Source organism: Carettochelys insculpta, chromosome 7, assembly GCF_033958435.1.
Source record: "Carettochelys insculpta isolate YL-2023 chromosome 7, ASM3395843v1, whole genome shotgun sequence".
Classification (NCBI taxonomy): Eukaryota; Metazoa; Chordata; order Testudines; family Carettochelyidae; genus Carettochelys; species Carettochelys insculpta.
In genome coordinates this window covers 15541542-15566655 of record NC_134143.1, presented here as the reverse complement: position 1 = coordinate 15566655, position 25114 = coordinate 15541542, and the positions used below count along the sequence as shown (strand labels likewise).

Sequence of the window (25114 nt, the reverse complement as noted above, 5' to 3'; positions counted from 1 at the left end):
AACCTGGGGTCTGCAGACCCCTGGGGGGTTGGCAAGTGTATTGCAGGGGGGCCATGAGATAAATAAAAATGATAATTGAAAATAAGCTTTAAGCAAATTGCAAAGTTACAATCAATTATTATTTTAAATTAAATATCTCCCAATAATGTTTTTAATTGCCGCTAGGATTGGCTTTGATGGGGACCGCAAATGGTTTGATAAGGTGATGGGGAGTCAATGAATGGTTTGAGGGAGAAGTGATTGGGGGTCCACAGTAGTGAAAAAGTTGTAAATGAAGCATGTAGAACAATTGCCTAACTCAAATATTCATGCAAGTTGAGACAAGACAGGAACCAGAGTGGCAGGGAGCCAGAAGCAGGGGTCAGCCTGGTTCCAGCCTCCCTGCTGCTTGCAGGACCGTGAAACTAACTAGCTTATGACTGGTCAGTTTCCTGGGTTCTGCCAGCACAAGGGAGACAGGAACTAAGCTGCCGCTTGGTTCCCTGTCTCCCCTGGGCTTCTGAGACAGGGCAAACTGACCAGCTGATGGCTGGTCAGCTTCCCAGTCCCACAAGCAGCGAGGATGGGGGGCTGGGAGCCAAGCAGCTTCCCAGCCATGGGGCAGTGGGGTCTCCCCATCCCCTGGATGGGGACCCTGTGGCTGGCTCTGCTGGCTTCCAGCCATGGGGTTGCAGTCTTCCCACCCCTCAGCCAGAGACACCGCAGCTGGCTCTGCTAGTCTCCACGCCCCCCATAGCACTGACCCCCCCACCCTTTCTTGCATAAACGTGAGATACACACAGGTTGAATGCACATCTCAAGGGATTACTATACATTTTCATTTTGTTTTCCAAAGAGTTAAAGACCAAGCAATGCTGAGTAAATTTTCCAGTTACTAAGTAAATGTTTTAGAGACAGTAAACTGAGGCAAAATGAGAGACAGTGAACTCAAGTAATAAGGAAAATCTTTGTTTTTATTAAAAAAGGCATTTCTAGCATTGACAGTTGGGGAGAAAAACACATTGACATGAAATTCTAAATGAACAAAATCCAGAAATCAAATAATGAGAACCCCACATGTATTATTTTTACAACCTTACGATTCTGGGGACTTGGCTCCCAATGGATGAATGTTGGAGGTCTGCAGTTTTGGTGTGACACCTAGTCACCTGTCTTATGTTTTAAACAACGTGGTGTCTGTGCTGTCCCTCTTTCAAACCACTACGCAAACTACACAACCTAAAATTACAACACTCCAGTCAAGTTAAGGTATGTCTGCACTACCAAGTTTTGTTGACTAAGCTCATGTCAACACCCACAAGTCGACAAAACAAAAATGTGTTCACAAGTGTGCCCTCTGTCGACAGATCATGTCCACCTGAGCAGCACTACCATCGACGGTGTGAGCAATGCACTATGGGTATGTATCCCACCGTGCAGTGTTGTAGGAAGGCAGAGCTGGTCCCTGTGCATCTTGCGATTCCCTTGGCATTCTCCCCAGCATCCACAGCTGTTGGGAGCATCATTGTGAGTAGATCTGCGAGCTCTCCCTGCTGATAAGTCAAAGCGGAGCAGCAGTCTGTCCCCCTCCCCTTGTAGCTGCTGTGTTCCTAGAGCAGGGCAGAACAGGAACGGCTGGAAGATTTGCTCTTTGTTCCCCAAATGGAGCAGCTCACTCAACTATCCGATACTTCCCAGAGCTCTGAAAGGGGAGGGTGCATGTCTGCAAGGTAGCAGAGATCAAAACTCTGAGCAGAGCCATCAGGGCAGGAATTGTGGGGTACTGGTGGAGGCCACTTCCCACAGCAAAACAAACAGCAGTGCTTACGCTGGCTCTTTGTTGACAATAAAGGGAGGGGAAATGAAAAAAAAAGTCTCTCATAACGGCAGATATTTTCTGTGGCCAAAACCGGGTGTTCCTCCAGATAAAAGTCACACTGCCATGTGAACGCTCTCACTGTTTTATGACAGTTTATGGCAACAAAACTTGGTGGTGGAGACATACCTTTACATAAGGATTCTGCCTGAAGGCTAGTTCTCTCATCAAGCATTATTAACGTATTAATAAGTGACAAAAAAAAAACCACAAAAAGTTACAAACAAATAATAAAGGCTCTTGAAAGTCTAAAAGCAAAAAAAGTGCTTGCTTTGGCTCAGACCACCACACAAAGGACATCTGAAGTGCAAACCTCTGTGGTATTCATTTCTGCAATCCTATTATCCCCCTTAGAAAAGACTGGTCTGGTCATAGCTGTATATTTCAAGCAGTGTACAGAATTGAACCTGTGCAACAGTGGCCACTCAGAAAACAATTTGTTTCTACTCACTTGTTTGTTTTCCAGGTTAATAAACAAAATCGGCTTTTAAGAAACATGCTAACTAGAGAACCACATGCCAATCGAAGATGTACGACAGTCACCCTGCCCAGCCTACACCTGTATTAAGCCCATTATCCTCAGCTAACAACATTTGGAAAAACCTTCCAACTAAAATTAAACCCACACTTATATTGAAAAACTCATCTACCTTTTCATCTTTATACTGCATTCTTTACAAATACAGACTCTCACACACTTTCCCTCCCTTCTCCATCTCCATGTGTAACTGGAAAACACTAACTAAATCTTTCCTGGTTGATGCTACAACACACAAATATACAAGCCCACGCATGTAAAAGCTGCTTTCAGGCTGAGACGGTCCCTGGAAGTTTTCAGCTTAGAGCAAACGCTTCCAGTTCAATTAAAAATATCACAAATACTCAGCCTCTCCCCCACAATGCTCTAAAGAATAGTGGGAGTCGTTAACAGGAAAGAGGAGTTCATTCCAATTGCCTGCTATTCTCCAGATATTGTCCTGGTCCACTGACGTGGGCACAAAGACAGAGGTAGAGAACTCCAGCTCTTGAACTGAAGTCTCTCCAAAGTTCCTCATTCTACTCATGCAAAAACAGCAATTAAAAACAAACAACATTTGAAGCATCCCTACATCATTAAATGTCCTTAACACTGAGGCAGGAAGACTGAAGCATTATCAATGTTAAAAAAAAAAAAGTCAAAACACCTCAAAACATTTTCAAATCTAATTCATTTACAAGAATTCTTTAAGCCACGTCTGTTTCTTAAAGATATAAATCACACAAATCTGGTTTTACTTCCTAAAATGAACGCTTTAGGACACAATCCTGAGAACACTGAAGCACAGCTCTCTTTACTGACCTAAGTACCCAGCTGTACTGTATGCGCAACTTAAGTTACTCACCTGCATGTGTGAGCAGGGACAAGCCAATATACATTAATTTTAAGAGTAAGACCCAGATTTTTACAAGCATGTAGGCACTGCTGTGCTCAGCATCACAACTCTACATTAATCTAGAAGCCTAAATCTCATTTTCAAAAGGGATTTCTGCATACTTAGACTACATCTACACAGCGTTATTTTGGACTAAGCTATTCCAGGAGAGATTTTACACACAGAATGCATCTACGCGCAAAGGCCATTTCTACACATGCCCCGGAGAAAGGAACGTGGCAATGAGCAGCCCAGAAGATGCTAATGAGGCGCAGATGTAAACTTCCCATGCCTCATTAGCATATGGTCACGTGATTTGGAGTCCAGAACTCCAAAATACACGTGTAGATGCACAGCCCGCGGGGATCTCCCGGAACGAAAAACTTTTTCCGGAAGCCCCCCTCAAAAGGACACATTTACAAAACAAGTCATATCTATCTTCAAATACAGCAGTTTTCAGTGTTGTTCATTAGAGCTTTGTATTTATTGAACAAAGAACCCAAGCTCTGTTTTAAAAGGAAGCTGCACATGTGTAAGTTCATCTTTAGTCTTGTCTGAAAATGCTTCTGAATCCACCCTGGAAGTAAAGACAGAAACTTAACTTCCTAATTCTTTGCTTCCTCAACAAAAATATTCAAGTCACTTTCCTGCCTTACCAATTTCTGACACAGAATCAAGTGAGAATTCATAAGAGCCTACGGGGAATAGACAGAAAAAAAAATATATATAAGAATTTTAAAATGTATTTAATGCCTAAGGAGAGATGAACTATGTTTCACCATTAGGTGGTTTAATGCTCTGGGAAATTGCTAGAAGATGATGCTGGTAATATTACAAATATTTTTATTTACATTTCTCTCTCCTAAGAAAGACAATTCTAAACAACAGAGAGCTAAAAACAACGTCAGGCCTCTGTTTTTCTTTGGTTAAACCACATTCAGTGAGGTACAAAGTAGTAAAATATAGAGAAGTGTTAGAAATACTTGAGATTTTTCTGCGAAGTAATACCAAAAATTTTAGTAGAGCTTTCATAACCGGACTATTCCCAAAATAGGCACTAGACCACAAATTTCACAAAAGGTTACAACAAAGTTAATGCACTGAGAAGATAATTTACTTATTCTTTAAGGCGACATCACATCACAATAAAGTTAACAAGGATTGGACTGTGCAAATTACTTGGAACCTTTTAGGGTCTTTTCAATTTTTGCACTGAAGTGTGAAAGGAACCTAACTCAGACAATGACATAAAACCATGATCAGAAACCCATTGTTAAGCATCTCTCTTCACTTTAGTAATGAACTGTTGTAAGTGGAAAAAAATTAGTATATATTCATGGGATATTTTTCCCTCCTTACGTCAATGATTAATATAGTCTCCTGTGTTTCTAATGACACTGGATAGAGTCAGGCAGGGTACTGCCAGATACATCACATGCTTGGGGACAATCGTACTACATGAATCAGTTTTGCAGTTGTTGTACAGTATCTAGGAGGCCTACCTAATATCAGTTAAAATCGGAAAGAAACAAACATCTATGGCCTAAAGCCGTACTGAACCCAGATATCCAAAAAGATTAAAAATAATGCACTAGAACACCGCACCAGTAAGTCAGTTTTACATTCTCTAGCCTACCCTGTGGAAATACAACAAATTTTCAATACCAAGGTTTAACATCTCTGTGTATCAGTTAAGGGAACTACAGTACTAAAACCCAAACTGAGCATATTAAACAGTGTGTTGCAAACCTCTTGTTATTTCTGGGCACAAAGAACTATTTTCTGGCAAGGCAGGTTGAGAGAGACGTGGAAAGGGAAAGTTGTATAGAGCCAGGGATCTGCATACATTTTGGCAGGTTTGCTTCATAAGTTGTTCTGGATAAACATTTAAAGACATATTAACTGTTGTTGCACGTGTCCTCAAATGGCAACTGCAAGAGAGTGGATAAATAAACTAAGACATCATCTATCTAGACTAAAGTTCCTATGGAGTTTACATTCATATCCTCTGCTTTTAATTGGTGTCAACAACATTATCAATCAGTGCCACTCCCACCGATTTAAATGAATACAAGATAAGGTCCTAGTTTTTAAGCCTCTTAAAATAAATGCTTCTGAGCAAATTGCTCTCTGTCTTTTACAGCAGAACAAGTTACTACAATCAAGCTGTGACATACGCAGGCTCTTGCCTTATCTGGTCCTGATCTTGGAATTTCTCTGAAGTGAAGTGGAATTCTGCATCCACAATTTCCAGGTTGATAAAACCAAGAGATCTAGAGTTTAAAGCACAAAACATATATAACGCAAAGCCACATACATAATACTATGCACATGCACACAGAAACTATATGATGGCGTGTGGTCTGGCAGGTGGTTAAGATGTCCTCATTATTATCAAATGGCTTTGCCACTGGTCAGTTATGTAGGTCAATTCAAACCTGTGCCAGTAAAATCTATATACCACGACTGTGTATTCTGCATATGCCCCAGAGCTTTACAGAAAAGTATTTAGAAAGTTACTGGACATATTATTATACTCCTGTGCCAGTCAAACCACTTGCTTAAGTTAAAAAAGGATGATTATTCTGAACTATTGAGCACTCACCTCTATTTTAGTCAACTGCAAGCTTGCTGGGGAAAGCATTGGGTTTTTCACTACATGTGTGTAGAATGGCTAGTGTAATATGACCCCAATGCCCCAATTTCTACTTGATTACAAAACACAGATGATAATACTAAAACTAAGTGTCCAGCAGCTCTGAAAATGTAACCCTGTAAGTTTTAACATACTGACCTGAGGCGGTAATTACAATTCAAAGTCACTGGCACAGGATTTTTTAACTACTGGACTAGTGTCCAACCCATGCTTCTTTATGAAGTATAAACAAAGCCTGAATGAGTTTTTCTTTGCTCGCGCTTGTATACCTTAGAAGTATCAAGTATACGAGGTCTGGTTTTGTGAGAAGACTTCTGGGAGGCCTCAAATGACTGCCATGAGTTCTAACACCATAACTGACAGATGTGGGTGTGAGATATTTAACAAGGATGTCCTTTCTCCCAATTGTTTATTACATATTGGAGCTTTGCGTGTGTTAACACAAAATAAAAGTTTCAAAAAGTCTGACAAAATATTTCTTCCCCATTCAGTCCCTTGACTTTCCACACTCCTCAAACAGGTCCTTAGAAGAGCCACCATGAAGAGAGGGCTATGGGACAGAGGCCACAGAAAAGATGGATTGGTGAAGAGCATGCAAAAATGCAGATTTTATTATGGAGGTTTAGCAGTTAAATTGCATCAGAGTTTTCAGTAACTCCATGCATTCTGTCTGCAGACAGTATTCACGAACAAGGAATTTCTTCTCAGTGCCTCAGTGTCTTTATCTATAAAATGGAGCTAATACCTACATCACAGTGCCATCATGAGGCAGATTTAGTGTTTTTCAAAGGAGTTTAAGAAGTGTGGATTGAAGAGCTCTAACAATCACAGGAGCATTGTCAGGACAGAAGTTGACTAAACCAGGTTCCTTTTCAAAGTAGCATTCCAATCTTAGCTACAAATTGTTAAATCAAATGTAAAGTGCATCAACCTGTGGCAGAACAAAAAAGAGGAAGTTTTCTTTGAAAATGCTTGGGGGAGGCATAGGATTGCTGCAAGAGCAGCCAGTGTAAGCTGTGCACCTGTTGTAAACAAGTTAACTCCTGTGATCCTATTGTTGGGAAAGAACCATCAGAGCATTAAACACACACACAGAAATTATAGGAAGGACACAAAGAAATCTGGCGGGCCCTATGACAGGCACATCACTCTTCTTTCTCTCTGCAAACTGCTGCAGAAGAAACTCTCACACAATTCTAAACTATTCTGCTAAGAATTTAATGCCACTAAGGCAGCCTCAAAATTATTTTTAATGCCTTTTCTCCCTGGGGAAGAGCAAAAGGCAGACAGATGGGATATCTGTTGACCTTGGAATACTTTCCCACTTTTAACAGTGGTGGCTCTTTACGGTCACACACATCTTATCCTGGTAGCCCAGCATTTTCATATGGCAAACACGTATCACAGACAACACTTGATCTTAGCCAAATGGCTGAGAAGCAGAGAGGTAGCCGTGTTAGTCTGTATCCACAAAAGAACAAGGAGTTTTGTGGCACCGTATAGACTAACATATATTTTGGTGCGCAAGCTTTTGTGATGCATCTGACAGAGCGGGCCTTTGCCCATGAAAGCTTATGCTCCAATAAACCTGAGTCTACAAGTGCCACAGTACACCTCGTTGTTTATGCCAGAAACACATTCTCAGCAAATTTTCCTTATAGATAAGCATTCCCATTTTTCTTTTGCCACTAAGACAACCAAAATCTTATGAGCAACTACGACCCTGCACAGTCTATATAGCACATTAATACAATGCAAATTGGTAGATACAGATTCACTCCCTCTCAGAGGTATCCTCTTTTTTGAAAGGTCAAATATGGAAACCATAGGTTTGTGCTGAGGCCGTGCTGTGCTTGTGGTACTTAAATGAAAACATCACAGCTCCTGAAGAAAGAGCATGTTCCAAGCTAAAGTCTTTGTTTTGCTTTTGCATTGTTAAATTTGGAGGCAGAAGGGGATCTCTCAAACACCTCACGAGAGAAAAGAGCCCCCTGATTAAATCCAACTTAAGTCACTGCTTCAAAGCTTCCTTAACACCATTAAGGTTGCATGGCAGCACCTCATTCCCTTCCAGAACACTGCACGCACTAATACCAAAAACCAGGAAACTAGGAAATACAGAGTCAAGATACACATCAACCCTTTCTCACCACCTCTCTTCCCTCTTCTGGAGCTGGCAAGAGCCACTGGGGATGTAGTGTAAATATGTGTAAGCCACACTGCCCTGGAGCAGGCAGTCACTAGGAATAACTACGTGCATGTGCTATTTTAGGGGGCTGATCATGTCCCATAAAACTATATTCTCTCATTTGTTTGAAGGCTGCTGCAATTGCTCTTGAGTGTGTTAGGAGCAGCTGTACTGCAGGAACACTGGCTGCAGATTACCACAGCTCACACTGATACAAGGCCAGGTGCATCTGCCACCCAAATGGATCAGGGGCTCCTCCTTTGGGGATGAGTCATGCAGGTTGTGTGGGCAGAGGAGCACAATGGCCTGTTGTTGCCGTAGCGATTTGTAAGCATATATGACAATACACTACAGGAAGGGGGTACATTAGGTGATGTTCCAGAGGGAATCCTGAAGACAAGGTTCAAAAGGAGGCAACGGCAGCCAACTCTATGGTGGTTTGTGCTGAACAGGTGAAATCTTTGTGTACAGGCCTGGCATGGCCAGTGGGTGTTCCTTAAATCCACGCTACATTTAACTTTTGCCTTACTGAGGACATTGTCTGACGTTTTCTACTGCTGTACCCAGCTACTACCCCTGCAGTGTTCTGTATCATCTGGAAGGACAGAGGGCTGTGATATTATCTGTTGGGGGTGGGGCGTGGGGTGTCACTCAAAAGAGGGCAGAGTTAAGTGTATGTGGTAGAACTGGCAATATTTTAACTCTGCAGTCCCTTTTTACATAGATTCTACTACAGGGACATTGGACTTCCTTATGAGCTAAAAAGCACTCCAGCCAACCTCCAGCCTACATTGACCCTATCTGAACAGGGAATTTCCCTTGTTTTTCAGAGGTAATGGTAGTCATGAGGGGACCAGTACAGGAGGGCGGAAGGAACACCTCGCTGTCCCTTTTAGCTCTAATATCCCGAGACCAACATGGCTACAAGAACACTGTGTACACCACTGCTACTCACCTATCTGCCCTGTCCTCTTATTGTTTCCTTCATACTTCCTACTGTGACAGGAGGGGAATGAAGGTGCCAAAGTGACAGCAACTGCAAGTGGGTGACAAGATTTGTAGGGCCCTATGAAATTCACAGTCTATTTTGGTCAATTTCATGGTCATAGAATTTTAAAAATGGTTAATTTCATGATTTCAGTTATATAAATCTGAAATTTCAGGGTTTTGTAATTGTAGGGGTCCTGACCCACAAAGGAGTTGTGGGGGGTGGGGGGGAAGGGGATTGCAAGGTTATTACAAGTGGGATTGCAGGAGTCCTACCCTTACCTCTGCGTTGCTGCTGACAACAGCATTGACGTCAGAGCTGGGCAGGGGGAGAGTAACGGCTGCTGGCTGGGAACCCAGCTCTGACGGCAGAGCTAGCAGCAGCACAGAAGTAAAGATGGTATGGCATGGTATTGCCACCCTTACTTCTGCAATGCTGCCTGCAGAACTGGGCCCTTAGTCAGCAGCCACCACTCTCTGGCCACCCAGCTCTGCAAGCAGCTGGGGTAAGGGCAACATGGGTATGGTATTACCACCCATACTTCTGCACTTCTCCTGGTGGGCTGCTGCCTTCAGAGCTGGGCACACGGCCACCGTGACAACCACCGCTCTCCAGTTGCCCAGCTCTAAAGGCAGCACAGAAGTATAGGTCACACCACCCTCCTAAAATAACCTTTTGACCTTCCTGCAAAGCCCTATTGGGTCAGGATCTCCAATTTAAGAAATGCTGGTCTCCCCTTGTACTCTGTACAGCATAGGGTACAAGCACTCACCAGGTCAGATTTCATGGGAAGACACCAGATTTTCATGGCTTGTGACACTTTTTGCATGGTGGTGAATCTGGTCAAGCCCTACAGACAGATTGGGGATGATCAGAGCCATCCTTTGAGTTTCAAATGTGTGAGGAAAACATTAAGAACGTACAATTTTGAATCCTGTGACTGGGGGGTGGAGGGGAACAAGGAGGCAGGAGGGTTATATTTCAGGAAAATCTTGCTCAAATTATCTCACATTTGGACCACTGGCATAAATCCTCCCTGGATTCTCATGGGACTCAGCAACTTTTGAGACAATCCAAGTAAGGATGTGGATTTCAAAGCACTTAGAAAAATTTCTGTTAAACAGTAAGCTAATCTCAACCTTAACTATAGTAGGGCCAGTCACCCAGTCATGACCTATTATTAACAGAGGAAGGCGGAAAGTTGAGGCTGGCTGTATTTGGGGAGGGTGGATGTTTAAACAAGAGAAGAGAAGCTTACGCTTTAAAAACTGCTGGCTAGCTCACACAAGGTGTGGGTTTCAGAGAAGGTTTAAAAGCTCTTCTGTTCTCAGAGGGTAACAAGCACAGCCAAAAGACAAGCAGATATTTATCAGAGGAATTGTTTTTTTCCCCTAATAAATGGCCAGCTGAAGCCCTTTCCATTCTGTTGTATATCTGTGTCACCGGAGTCCCAATAAATTGTATGCTCTGATTAGTTATGAGACTATCTGGAAACCCCTAGGAGACTGATAACGCTGCCTTTGTCATCCAGTCAATCATCATGCTCTGAAGTCTCACAAACATGCACAAATAAACCCCAACTTGCTTGCAGCTGTGCTTCTCCCTGTACTTCTCCCCTCCAAGTCCCCTCTGCCAACAAGTGTGTTCGTCTGCTATGCAAAAGGTCCTTACAAAATGAGGAAAGATAATATTTCACCGGGTTTCAAAACCTGAAACAAGGTCACAGTTTATCAGCCACTCTGTCCATTGGTGGAGTAAGCCACCAGTTAGTGTTCTTCCATTAATACCATCCTGGCCCAGGTTCACTGAAATAAGTCACTGGGAGACTCTTTACACAAATAACTCCTCCTTTCTTCCTTCACTGCTTTTTACATACAGTTTACAAAAGAGGCAAGAAACAGTTTCGAGAGGCCAGACACAAGAGATTAGAAAATGACCATGTTGATTAGAAAATGACCACGTTCCATCATGCTGTAGGGAAGGTATAGAATGTCTGTCGTCTTCGTTCTCATGCTAACTTCAAGCAGTTATATTTATTAATATCTCATCTGGTATTGCTCCCACTTCTTACCTTACGTTAAGCTTTCAGGAAGTCGTGGCTGCTGTGGAGAACAGGAAGACAAACATGTGTGCTGCCTTTCACAATCAAAAACTGAGCAACTGGACAAGAGTCTGAATGCACAATAAACTCAGAAGGTGGGCCAAAGTTATTTCTACCTCACCACAGTCTTAATCCAGTGAAGAAGGCACAGAATCACCAAGAATGCCTTTGTTTTTGCTCTCAATGCAAAGCACTGAGAAACTGAAATGTGCTTTTATTGAAAAGGAGACAATAACAGTACTGCCAGCTGGGCAGGGTGCCACAAAATAGTTTATGAGCTGTGTATTAAAAAAAGAGGAGAGACAAAATTCAAGGCAGCATAGATCTGGAGAAGGATGTCTTAGTATAATGACATTGATTTTATAAATCAACTCTCCAACATCCACTGACATATACACATTTAGTCAGGAGAAAATGAAATAGCAAGCACCTTGCACAAATAGTGAACCGTAGGGGCAATCCAAATCCACAAACTTGTGGGACTTCCACAGATTTCTGGAGTACTGTGAACACTAAATGGACTTTATATATATTTTAAAAAATTTCACCTAGATTGAATCAACAGCCCATACACTTTATTTTGTCAAGCAATTCATTGCAGCTTTGTAGCCAAACAGACACAGTATCAGTTGGAGGATAAAGTTCCCATATTCATTTAAATGAAGTTAACTTAATAGCTTAGATGTGACCACTGGGAAGCTAGCATTATTTAATAACTAAACAAAACACAAAACAATCAGCCTGAACTGTTGAACTAGCATGACCAAGGGCAAGTGGGTCTATTCTGTTTTTAGCCCTTTACAACCACCTTAAAAAAGTAACCCATTGTCCCCTCACCCTAGAAACAACTGGATCCAGCTGTTCCAGAATAGAATGAGAGGAGTATAAGCTACTGCTTCTATCCCATCCATCCAGCTCTGAAAGGTATAATTATTTCAAGTGATGCAACCATAAGACAGCTTGAATCAAATGAACATTTCTGAGGTATGCAGAGGGACATGTTTCTTGCAGACCTGGGTTGTTCCCTCTGATTAAAGTTAATTTCTATTACCAGCAGCTGCATGATTTAGCTAGACATATCTACCCAATTTCCTCTCTCTCCCACTAGAAAAGTACTGTCTACGTTATTTTTCCTCCTCGTCTTCTTGGGGGAAGGCTGTACTCATTTTATCAGAGCCCTATATTTGCAAGTAGAATAACCCACTCAGTTTTCAATGCCTCTCAGCCTATTACAAAAGCATCACATGACCAAGCCTAAGACCATCCTCTATTCTCATAATACTCTACTGCCTCCAACAGTCAAACTAGGATGATCCATTGCCTCCTTCCTTGCCTCTTGCAACCTACAGCCCCTTTTTGAAAACCTCCTAAAGCTAACCAGCCTAAATACAAATTGTTTCATAAAATGCACTGTGAACAAATGAAATTAAATTGCTGGATAGGAAGTTTTTGCTTTGTGGGAAGAGAGGAATACAATTAATGACCGAGTAATACTTTGATTTGTAAATTTTGGGTTTTAAAACTGAAGACACTTATTTTAGAAAAATAAATTATTCCTAGCTCCACTGAGACAGCCTAGCCTGATGTCAGCAGGGAAGTTTAGCTCCACACAAAGTTCAGTAAAATATCAAAATGCTCCCATCACACTGAACTACAGGATATATCCCATGCATTTGTGCTTTGTACTACTACACCTTGATGAAATCTGCTTGCTCTAAACAGCTAAACAACAACATCAATGGATAAAGAATTCTTGTCAGTACAGTAGCTGCAAGTGCAATCATGAACAAATCCTCAACTCTACAATATCCTCCATGCCAGCACAGAATACTGTACAAAATTTCAAAGAAATTGGTATAACTGGGAGAAAAAAAATTAGTCAATTTCATAGCAGTCAAATTCACTACCACAGACCCTAATTGCAGTGCTAAATATTTTTAAGAAATAGATTACACGGGTAGAACAATAACTAGATTATTCTCTACACTCTGATTCCTTTAGGTATTATGCCATGGTGGTCAGAAACTAGTAGACCCTGGGCTACCTTTATGTTCACTTCTCAAGTTACATTGTGCTTTGTGTAATTTGGAAACACATGGGCCTCTGTTGCCTCCAGATGCTAGGGGACATGTTAGCAAGAGAGAAGGCCAAACAAAACAAAAAACAAACTTGTATATTTTTCCAGTGGACATTGAGAAACCAAGCCTTCCTGGCAGGTACGGGGTCAAGTTGGTAGGGACCAATCCATCTACTTTGGTTCAACTTTTGTGTCTCTGATGTAGCTACCACCTATGACTTTTACTGTGGACACAAAACCTTTGGAACCTATAAAAGTGGAAGAGACATAGGATAAAGGGCAGGCAACTCCCAAGAAAAGTTGTGAATGGAAACATATGATACCTAGAATTCCAACACTCCCACTCCTTGTAAGCCTGATTACTTAAAACAAAACAAAACAAAAACAAAAGCACCACACTAACAGGAAAAATAACCATTATCTTCAGAACCCTACAATATTTTGGAAAGCAAGGTTCTCCACCTTATATCTAGATTTCATTATCTCAAGACACTACAAATCATGCACTATATAGCTGTCCAGCAACATGGTTCTGTCCCCAGTAAAGCTGTAACTGACCATTTGCCACTGCCTCAGTTTTTAAAATCATGATTAAATTTAATGTAAGGTCTTGTGGACCTCAACTGCTGTAAACAATGTTGATGTTGTTCATGTTGGCATGAATGTGACAGACAAGTGAACTACTCAATTTGCTACCTGTCCTTTTTATTTTTAAATGAAAATAAAATCCCTTTTTAAATTAGCCTATAAAGTAAACAAGAACTACTTTTGATATCAGGCAAAACCACAAATCCAGCAATTAATCCTGAGCATTTTTTTTTTAATTTTGTTCTTTTCACTTCCTAAAGACAGTCCTAGAACTTCAGTTCCCATGATCCTTAAAACAATTTTTTCTTTTTAAAAAATATACTGGATACATACTTACAAATTCATATAATTTTGCACTCAGGAGGAAAATACTGGAGTTTTTTAACTCTGCCTCAGAATTTTGAAGAAACTAAAAATACAGTGATCATTGTTAAAAAAAACATAACTGCATCCTGTAATTTGGAATGTTTGGATTATTTTAAGTCATTTAGTCCACAATTGTTTTAATAGACGGCCTTTTCTCCTGCCAACTCTCACCTCAACTCAAGATGAAAACAGTGTCACCAAATTCACTCAACCAGCCTCAAAGTCACACGTGCTCTACTGCAGATCTTGCTTTCAATGAAGCTTTTGTTTGAGGGCTGGTGTTTCAACATCCTCGACTTCAACAGAAAAAGGTCAGCACAAGTCTTCTGGCATTCATAAACCTCAATCAGGCCCCACCAAGAGAAGACTGATGCCATAGTAAGCTTCCCTCCATCAAAAGAAGGGGGTGCAAGTTTGAGTGTCAGCTAGATGAATCCTAATTCTCCCAAAGACTATCAGGAGTTGTGTGTGTATGGTTTTGCTGAACTGAACCTCTTTGTCAAACTTCTCCTTGGTTGTCTGTACATTAATTTTGTGTTAGAACTTTCACAACAGTGCAAAATTACCACTCAAGTGTTGAAGCATCAACTGTCTTTCATTAGCCTAACCATTTATTGTGGAGATTTTTTTTAAACCGTATATCCACCTCCTATGCCCTCCCCTCCACCCCCCATTCTCCCGTCTGGAGAGGAGGCAACCACATCATTAACCTTACAATTTAACAAGGCCAAGTTCCATATTGCCACTATAGAGAAGTTGTTGCTACAGATTCCTTAAACGCTCTGGCACTTCAAGGCAGTTGGAACTACTCAACCAGAGCCCAGAGCCAAGGCTTTGCCTAAGCATTAATGGGCTTTTGCCCTTTTAAATTTCATAAGCCTGTTGCCTTTGGGATGCACACAGTTCTATTCAGGATTCTAAGGGGCCGTTCCATATTTAAAAGAAAGCTTGCATAGGTAGCATCCTAAAACTAACCCAGGTCATTCATCTCCCACCGACTCTCATACTGTCTCTTAGGAAACCTTTGATAGCGCATTTGTTCAGGCTGCCAAGTTAAATCATCTTCCTTCATGTCAAAGCATTGAAAAAGGCAGTCAGAACACCAGCTTCACTCAGGCCTGCTGAAGTAAATGAGGAAAAACAATTCCCCTGTCCACAGAGCCATTAAGCCCTTTGCAGATTATTAACTGAATCACCAAAATATGTCCTGTGCACAATCTGACAGAGCTACTGCTTACCTTAGCCTCTGTCTCAACAAAATAACCTATCTGGTGGTAGTTTTCTAATTCTCAAAAGCCCAGCTGCCTGGACCAGTTAGCGAGACCCACAGTCACAGCAAGTTTTGGGGTTAGGTTCTCTCCACTAGACAATTCAGCTTTAGGGGGTCTGCAACAGCAAGAGGAACACAACCCAAGAGCTAGTCTTGGGCTCCCCAGCACAGACTCCTTGCAAGGTAGGATTGAAATTAAACTCTCCACGTGCAAAACAAAGTTTGCAGTGCAGAAAAATGGGTCTAGTAACAACTATCCCTCTTCCTCCTCCCCACCACCTCACCCCGGCCCCCTTTACAAAATCAGCCTAGCGACCACCACCCCCAGTGATCAGAAGCAGGACTCGGTGGCTCTTATTTTTATGTTTACATTCCTTAAGTGTCTTTTAACTGGCTACCATTCTCCCTTTTACTGCAGCCAGCCCAGCCAGTCTCCCGTGAAAACGATTCCCTCCTTTTTTTTCCTTTCACAATAGCAAGAAAGCAGAAGCTGGGTTCTTTCAATCGGCCCCTCTCCTCTCCTCTCCTCTCCTCCCCCCGGCTTCCTGGACAGATGTACACAGGAGAGGGGGGGAGAGAGAGAGAGAGAGACAGACTACTTCTGCCTTGTGATTGAGAGAGGCCCCAGTCCCAACTGGCTTTCAAAACCCAGACACAAGGAATTCACACTCAGGCAAGCTTCCCGAAGCCCGGAAAACAAGCCCAATCTCCCCCCCCCCCGCCCCGAAAAATACTGGAGCTATTGCAACCTTACCCCCACCACCCCAGAGTCTTCCTTCAGTCCCAGCTCGACTAATTACAAGCCCGTCGGTGCACAACCGGAGCAGGCAGGCTAGGTGAACTGGCCCGAAAACAGCAGCTCTCCGGATTATTTTTAAAGCGCCTTTGTTTTTATGGCACGAGCTCGCTCGCCCTCTGTCTCTCGGGCATGCCCAATTCGACTCATCGTTTTCAGCGTGGAAAACTTAGCTCTACAACACGACCCCCCCCCCCATAATTTCCAAGGATTCCTCCTTTTAGTCATCTCTTTCCCCACCACTGCCCCCCTCCGCACCCCAGCTCAACCCCACACCCCTAATATAAAACACTCCAGTTCCTGGAGCTCTACCCGCTGCAATCACGAAAAGGCAAGGAATTTCCTTTTCCGCTGGAGCTCCTGTTTTCTTTCTCTGTCTCACCGCCCCCCCTTCCCAGCCACCCAGATACAACCTGTCCCTTTAAAAAGTCTTCACACATTTTCTCGTCTTGCAAAAAAAGAAAAAAAAACACAAATGTTCTCTCTCTGTATCCATATCTATTTCCTTAGCCCGCTTTCTCCATTGTTTCGCCCCAGCCCAGACAACACAATCCTTGCCCAGTCCTCAACCCCGGGGAGGTGTGCACGTAAGGCTGAAATCGACACGAAACTTACCTACAGAATGCACAGCAGGCTTGCAGCGGGGAATAGAATAAGGAAGCAGGCAGCAAAAATCCTCTTGCTCCAACTGATTGGCAGCTCTGCTCAGGTGCTTTGCAATTATTTTTTATTTTATTTTAAAAGCGGTTTCTCTCTCCTGTTGTGCCCCCCCTCCCCTCCAATACAGACAGTGAAAAGGAGCTCAATGTTAGTGGGTGAGTAAGTGAATCAACTAGCAGAGAGCACAGCAAGTTGAAGTGTCAAATTACATTGGCTATTCTATTACCAAAGGGCCATGCTTTGTGGCTGCTGGCAAAATCTGTCCCAGATTCCTATCTGAAAGGGAGCTGCCTCCTGGAGGGATGGTCTGGCCGTCGCTGCCTCGTCTGGCTTCCTCGCTCCCCGCCCCGCCAAGTGAAAGAGGCAAATAATGTTTTGCCAGATTGAATAAGAAAATCACAAACTTCCTCTGGAGCCTAGTGAATGGCGTGCGGCGCAAACCCGCCCCGCCTGGAGCCGGGACGCACGGGAGTCGCGTCCCCGCAGCTGGAGGTTTGCATGGCTGAGGAGGGGAGACACCACGCTAGAATTGATGCAATTAGCAGCGTGCGAGGCTGCTCCGTTTGTGGGCTCCTCGGGGAGGGCTGTGCAGAGGTTTAGCGGGTTGGAAGGGAGAAGCGCTGCTGCTGCGTGCGTGGGGTTTATTGTGAGTCAAGCAGGGAGAAGGGAATCGCCCGGGACTTCCCTCCTAGTCCCCCTCTCCCCCACCCCAGAGCAAAGAGCCTCAATTTTCCTTTCCAAGGGAGGGCAGGAGAGCCAGCCCGAGGAGGAGCAGCGGGCTCCCTCCACCCCGCCGAGGGGCGGCGTAGGGACCGGGAGAACCAGACAAGAGGGGCTGGTTTGTATTTTAAGAGCAGCCACTCCACGGGCGGCTGACCGCTTGGCCCTGAAAGTTTGGAACGTGTTGCTCAGTGCAATGCGCCGAGCGCTTCCACCGTCTGTCGCCGCCAGCTGGCTCCAGCGACCCACGCAAACCCAGCGTGATTCCCACGCAGAGGAGCGGGGCAGGCGGGTGGGGTTACCAGGCCCTACCGCCTCCCAGCTGCTGCCCCGCTGCAAGCACAGCCAGGACAAGCCATGTTGCAGGACGAGTTGTTAATCAGCCCAATCTATGGATCCCGGCTCCGCCGGGACTCGTTAGATGGTGCAGCGGAGATCAGCACTTAAAACGGACTCGGGCTCGACCAAAATTTATTTTAGCGGGGGAGGGGGAGAGAAAACGCGCGTTTAAAGGCGGCTGGGTTGGTACAAGACCAGCGGGTTGATCGCTTGAAGCTGTGGCCCGGTTCCCGTTGCACTGCTGGGGGGCGGGACGGACACTGGGACACTGCAGCCGCCTAACGCTGCATTTGGTCCCCTCGCCCGTTTCGGCGGCGCTCTCCCCCCCGCAGTCGGAAATCAAGCTGGGGCGGGGAAGGGCCAGGCCCTGAACTGCTGCCTGGCGCGGCTCCCTCCCCCGCGCCGGGCGCTGACTCTGCCCAGCTCCCGTTCTCAGCGCTCCCCAGGGACGGGAGCGTGCAGCACGCAAGGGCTTTTTCCTTCCCGATCCCTCCCCCAGGAACCTCGTCTAAACTGCGGGTGCTCCCCCCACGTCCCGCGCGGAGGGTCCTAGCGCTTCCGCGGCTGCTCCGCGCTAACCCAACGCCGCGCGCTGGCCTGGCCCAGCCGAGCGCCTTTGCAATACACCAGCCGGCTGGGTTGCCTCGGCCAGGGCTGGTCTCCTGCAAAGCACCCGGTGCACGCGGCGGCTGGAAGACCGAGCTACAGTCCCGGTCTGCAGAGCCCCGCTGGGGCTCTGGGAACTCGCAGCACGTGGGGGCTGGAGAGGTGCAGGCGCCGGTCCAGGCGAGTTCCGGGCGCCGCGTTTTGCAGGGCGCCGCCGCGTCAGGCGGAGAGCGCTGAATAACAAAGACAAGTTTGAGAGCCGCGGCGGCGGGGTTGGCGGAGTGACGTCAGGGAACAATGCCCGTGCCAGCCGCGCTGACACACGCCCCGCGCGCCGGCTGCTGCTCCGCACCCGCCGCACGGGGCTCTCCTTAAAGGGGCCGCGCCGCAGGCAACTGCTGTCCCGCTCGGAGCCTTGCTCGGGCCGAAAGCGGACCCAGCGCCTACTTCCAGAGCAAGCCTCAGCTGAGAACGGGGGGCGCAGGATCGGGCCTCACTTCTGCCCTTCCCCACAGCCTGTAGGCCCCGCCCACCATCTGGTCTGGTTATTAGCTCCTGGGTTATTTGCCTGGAGGAGACCAGGGCGATTGTGCCGCTAATTGCCTTGGTGCTCACCGCACCGTGGCAGGGTGACCCTCCCATGTCCCGTTTTTAAAGGGACAAGCCTGTATCAGCCCTCTGGCAGGTGGCCCCGATTTTTCTTTAAAAAGGACAAATGGTGCCCTTTTTTCTCTCTTTCTCCCTGCATCAGTAGGGATGGGTCCAGCTGCTGGCTGGATGCCTGTTGGCTAGGTGCTTGCCCACTCACCCGTGGGACAGCTGGGGCTGACCAAGGTGACTGTGGATGTACAAAGCTGGAGGTAAGAGAGAGTAGGTGGGGGCTGGTGGCTCCCTTCCTCGTCCACCAGTGCAACCCTTCCTGTGTGTCCGCTCTCAGCTAGCAGAAGCCCAGACCCTGTCCCATTTCCATCTGGCACTGGCTGTGAGCTGCAGTGAGCTGATGAGTGGGAGCAGGTGCAAGCCAGTTATGTCCCCTCTGCTGCCTACCCGCTAATCATTTGCATGCTTCTGCTCTCACTGTCCTGTCCCAGCTTTGCCCCTTCACTATCCCCATCCCTAGTGCTCCTCCACTTCCCTCAGCAGAGCATTCCCCCAATGTTCCATGCATGGAATAAGTTTTGTGTACACTGTGACACGTGCAAATGTGCACCACCAGTAGCAACACAAAACCTAGCTTGGCTCATCAGCTGGGCAGCATTTTAATTTCTCCTGAGCAGCCACACAAGCGCATAGCTTAGAGGGAACCCTGCGCTCTGCCTTTTCCCCCATACCTCATTTGCCTGAACGCTGCAGCTCAGGGGACTAGCAGGGAGGCTGGCCCAGCAGCAGGGGTTGGGCCTGCCTCCACACTTGCAGGTGGGGGGAAATGAAGCAAGCCAGCCCACTGCTCCCTCAGTTCCCAACCCTAGTACTCGACTCCCCACTCCTGGTGAGTGCAGGAGACAGTTCCACTCTTTGCTGCACGCCTCCTCCCTTGAGAGATGCAGCAGGAAGCTGGGAGTGTCAAGCAAGTTCAGTCGGAATGTCTCCACTTCCAGCATCTGCCACTGAGTTCAGGGGCTGACCCAACCCTTGCTGCCTCCCTGCCCTCATAGCTCTGGGCCTGCCCCTGCCCCCAGCCCTTTCGCATGGTCCCCTCTATGAGGGGTGCAGATACTTGGGCTGCAGAGAGCACCAAAAACTGCTAGGGTTGGCCCTGCTGGTCCATTACTATAGCTGCTATATTATCTGTATTAATGCAGCAATAGTACAAATAACAATTGAGATTTTCCAAACAGCCTCCATCCCATTTAGATATAAGGCATTGTGAAAATCCCCCCACAGGCTTACTGCCTTTAAAAGTCTGGTCCTCTCTAGCTCCATCTGGGCTCTCAAAAATGCAGCACTGTCCACTTTTAAAAAAACGTATTCCTTCTATATAGTCCTCCAATCTACTCTTCAGATTTTTTTTATTTGGAAAATAGGGATAATAATTTTCCATTACCTGCAATGAGGTGTTTAACTCCAGAAGATGATGAAAGGGTCCTGAAAAGGAAAAAAAAAGGAGAAATTTTATTTATTATTCTCTAAACAAAAATATGTCAGTGTTATATGTATTTGCTATATGTTTTTGAAGAGCCACATAAACTTTCATAAGAAGAGTACCAATAGCTTCAGTGGATTTTCATTGAATAGCTGTAGGGACAAAGTGTACATTAAAGTTGGGTTTTAATGCAGGTGATTTGATTAGAGTGGTTATTTTATGTCAGGATTAGACATAATCCTTTTGTGCAGCCTTTTAAAAAGGTACTGTAATTTCTTTGCAAGTGATAACCATTGTCCATAAAATTGCAACATTTTAAACAACATGTTTTCAAATTGGGAAAAACAAGTGTTTCACTCCCCTCTAACTAAGAGGGGTCTGTGCAAGACAAACAGGATTAAGAGTGAGCTGGATCCCTGGAAGGCTGAGAATACCAATGTCACGTGTTTTCAGAAAGCCCCATACGATTTTGGGCTAGCCTGAAGACAAGACCATCACCCCCATCGTGTTTACCTTCCTCTAAAAGTGATGCCCCCTTTGCCTCTCCATATTTATTCTACATTCTACAGTGAGATCCATCTAAACCCCAATAATTTTACCCAGCAGTCCAGAGATTAAAAAGATGGATGCTGTTTAGTCAATACAGCCCATAAATCATGCTGCTCCCAAGACTGCCTTTGGATGCCCATTTTTGAAACGTGGGCTGCATAAACTCAGCCTACGTAACTGAGGATGACATTGTACCCATGCAGTCATTTCATTATAATCACAGATATGTTATTAGCATCACACCTTAATAGTGAATTAATTAGCAATTAATTTCCTTTTCTTACTAAATGATCAGCTTGCTAAGGGAGTCAAAACTTTTGTCTTAAAAGGACGCAAACGCCAGAACTGAGTTCAGTGTTTCACAGTGTAAAAATTAATGGGTTAGAACTGTGCTGGTCAAGAAATTAAATGTCTCTCCAAGATGGACAAAATGTTTACAAGGCCATATGCTAACCTCTATACTTAAACCTTACTTTCCTTCGTACTTTTCTATCCTGTTGACATTAATACCTTCAGTGGTTTAATTCGTCAAGATTCTTTGTGACTTGGCCACAATAGGACCCCCAGACAATCCAGTTATATGGGTTTTTTAAACCAACTGTACCCCCTTGTGCTGTGATCCTGCCATTTTCACCAGCTAAGCACACATGGGCTGCCTGGATTTGTATGGAGCTGGGAAAAATCCAGGTGCTGCAGGAAGTGGTGCTATTGATTTAGCAGGGGTCACTTTATGCTCCCCCACCCCACACCCCGCCTCCCCATCTGTACTAACTAGAAATCGGTTGTCCCAACACAGTGTTCGCAGGCACAGGGCTGTCAGAGGTGCCATGTGCAGAGACATAAAACAGCAATCCTGGCCACCTGTACGCACCAGAGATCTGATTCATTTGTAAGTGTAAGGGTGCAGACCACAGAGCCTGGCCAAATGCCAGACATTACATTCTGCCTAATACCTGTCAGAGAAAGCACTGGGGCAAGATATTATCCTTTGCTTCCTTCATAGACTGTTGCTGTTAACACCAGCCATGTTGCATCCTGGAAGGGGTTGCAGTCAGCCATTTAAAGGGGGAGTTTGGAGAACATTCTAAGTTTGTGAAGTTCTTTGGGATGAAAGGTGTTGTATACATGCATGTTACAAGAGAAAGCTAAGAGCCTGATCTGATCTGATCTGTGCTTTGCATAATTCAGGGAGCTGCAAAGATGGCTTTAAAGACACCTTCTACTCTCTCCCTCCCATCCTCCTGTTTCTGGGGGACCGGTCAGTCCTCACCATACAGAAGAGCAGCCTCAAAACTGCTCCAATTTACAACCAGCTGTCCCTAAGCCCAAGTGACAATTCTGGTAGCCAAGGTTTGCCAGCACATAGGGATATGTTGCTCTCATGCCCTCTCAGGAGGAGCAATGTAAGTATTGCTATGGCGGCCTCTTGTCACTGGAGATTTCCAGCTCCTTTCCAACACCACCCGGCTAGAGCAAGACAAAACAGCTTTTGCAAGGCCAAGGCTCAGGCTCAGTGTTTTGATTGGGTGGTTTTTACTTCATGGGGTGCATTTAACAATGGAGTGTGCTTGACAATTCAAGACTCTGAGCAGTGGCTGTAACCAACCATCACAGAGAAATTGTGCGTACTTCAGTTGCACCTCAATTCTGGCTGAACGTTACAATGCCAAAGCACTAAAATCTCTCCTGAGAAGGGAGAGTTTCTGAATCATGTTGCATCGCATGGTGGCCCTGTCCACAGGGACTGGACTGAATCCGCTAAATGCCCCTCTCTTCTGTAACCCAAGGCATATTTGAATTCCAGTCCGTAGGGGACTGTGTACTAACCTAGTTCATCACTTCACCTTCCTCAGATGTAGTTTAAATTATTAGTTGATTCTACTGCCATCATTCATGTTGTAATGAAATTGATCCTGATTACACGCAGGAACTTAGGAATCAAATAGGGAGCAGTGTTGTGAAAATATCATATAACCTATGGTTAATAACTATTACCGATGATAATCTCATCATCCTGCAAGGTTTCAAATCAGGAATGCTTTTTTTTTTTTTTGCTCTTCTTTTAGTGTTCAGGACCATAGATTCTAAAGCCAGAATAGACCACTGTGGTTATCTAGACTGAGGGCAGGGCTACCCTACGCAGGTAAGTCGATTGTAGATATGCAATTCTAGCTGCAGCAGATGCCTAGCTAGAATTAATTTTTCTAGAATCAACTTACCTGGCCGTCTTCACAGAGGGAGATCAACAGGAAAGTTTCTCTCCCATCAGCCGCCATTACTTCTCACGATATTGAGGAGAACAGGTGTCAAACTGCCAACTCCAGATAGTTTGATTTCACGCATCTCTACCAGCTGCACAAAATTGAACCCCACAAGATTAACCTTATCTGGGTTGATCTTTGATGTAGTATAGACACACCCTCTGACGAGTAGCCTTGCTATGCTGTAGCTTCACAAATAAAAGGCACTCCTTTAGGATCTTAAAGACTAACAAACGTATTTATTAGGTAATGAGCTTTCATGGATAAGACCCACTTCCTGAGATTTGGGAATTTCCTAATGTTAGTCTTTAAAGTGGGACAGGACTGCTTGTAATTTGTGATTATCCAATCAGACTTCTTACATAACAAGCCATAGAGCTTCCTCCAAATTTTTCCTGGTTGAATTAGAGCAGGTCTTTCAGATGAAAGTCTAAGTTATATTAAAAAAAAGAAATAAAAGACAGAACTGGAGATTCCACCAGAAGTGGGGCATCATTATGCTAGGTGCTGTACAGACACAAACGAAGATACTTGACCTGAAGAGCAGTGTGTTGTTCTTAGCCTTCAACTCAGAGCACAAAAGTCTCATGTATCAACAGCTCTGTGTTCCTATATTCTTTACTGACCTCCTACAGAGCCTATCCTGCAGATAATCAGTCATAGAAATAGCTCCACTAAGGTTCAGCTGGCATTGCCTTAGAGAAAGGATGTGGAATTGGATCCTCTCCCCAGTGTAAAATCAGGACAAAAGCCACTGAAGTCAGTGACATTCCACCAGTGTGAAACTAGTATAAGGGTACATCTACACTGCAGCATTGTCAGTTTGGATAGACAGTTTTGGATAGCTCTGATAGAGCTTATGTGCTAAAAACAGAAGTGCAATCGCAGAGATGGATAGATTAGCTACTCCGAGTATGGTCCCATCTGAAACCTTCAGCAAATACACAGGCGACTGTCTGGTTCTGTGGCTCCTGCTGCTGCAGCAGTCCTATTATTTTTAACTCACTAGCTCAATCAGAGATTACATGGGTGTATTTACTCAAGCTGGAAATTATACCTTCAGCATACACATGCACTAAGAGAGATCAGAGTCAGGCTCTGTGTGTTTCACTAGGTCAGTGAGGTATTTAGTTCCTGTAGTGACAAATATTTTTACATCTTTGTCTTAACACAGAAAATGGAGCTTATTTGGATTTTTTCAGTGAGAGATTGAATTGCAGCACAACAAACATTATGTGAATTTTCAGTTATGCAATTGGCGTCCTGGAAGCAAAAAACCCCAAAACAAACAAGTTTGTAGAGGAAAAAAAATGGAAATGATTACAAGCCATTTGAAGTTCTCTCCCTGCTTTCCCTGTTGAGGCTTTTAAAACATTTGCCTAGTCTCCAAGCTTGTGTCCTCCTTTTGTTTGTTGTACTTGACGCTACCTGAGAGTCAATCTTCAGCAACAAAAACAGATGTCTTCAAGTGGACTCCCAGGACACAGGGAAGGCGAAATTTATGGACCAAACCAATCAGCAGACACTAGGCCCAGTCCAGCCCCACTTGCAAACAAAAAGTAAACTTCTGCATCTACCTCTGCACTTGATCTTTCTGAC

General features: G+C 44.7%; 1 protein-coding gene across 11 annotated transcripts in view; it reads right to left on the bottom strand.

Moving 5' to 3' along the window:
* ZMIZ1 (zinc finger MIZ-type containing 1) overlaps window positions 1-20695 on the bottom strand; it is a 563555-nt gene extending 542860 nt beyond the window's left edge. For 7 of the 11 annotated variants that reach the window (XM_075000048.1, XM_075000061.1, XM_075000062.1 and 4 more), the window contains exons 1-2: window positions 16913-17103; window positions 5445-5540 (exon numbers count right to left, since the gene is read on the bottom strand). The gene's annotated coding sequence lies outside the window, so the exon portion shown is untranslated. Of the gene's footprint in view, window positions 1-5444; window positions 5541-16912; window positions 17104-20666 lie in introns of those variants that run through there. The other 4 variants (XM_075000051.1, XM_075000049.1, XM_075000050.1 and 1 more) reach the window with 3 other exon arrangements.
* Window positions 20696-25114: the final 4419 nt, after the last annotated feature.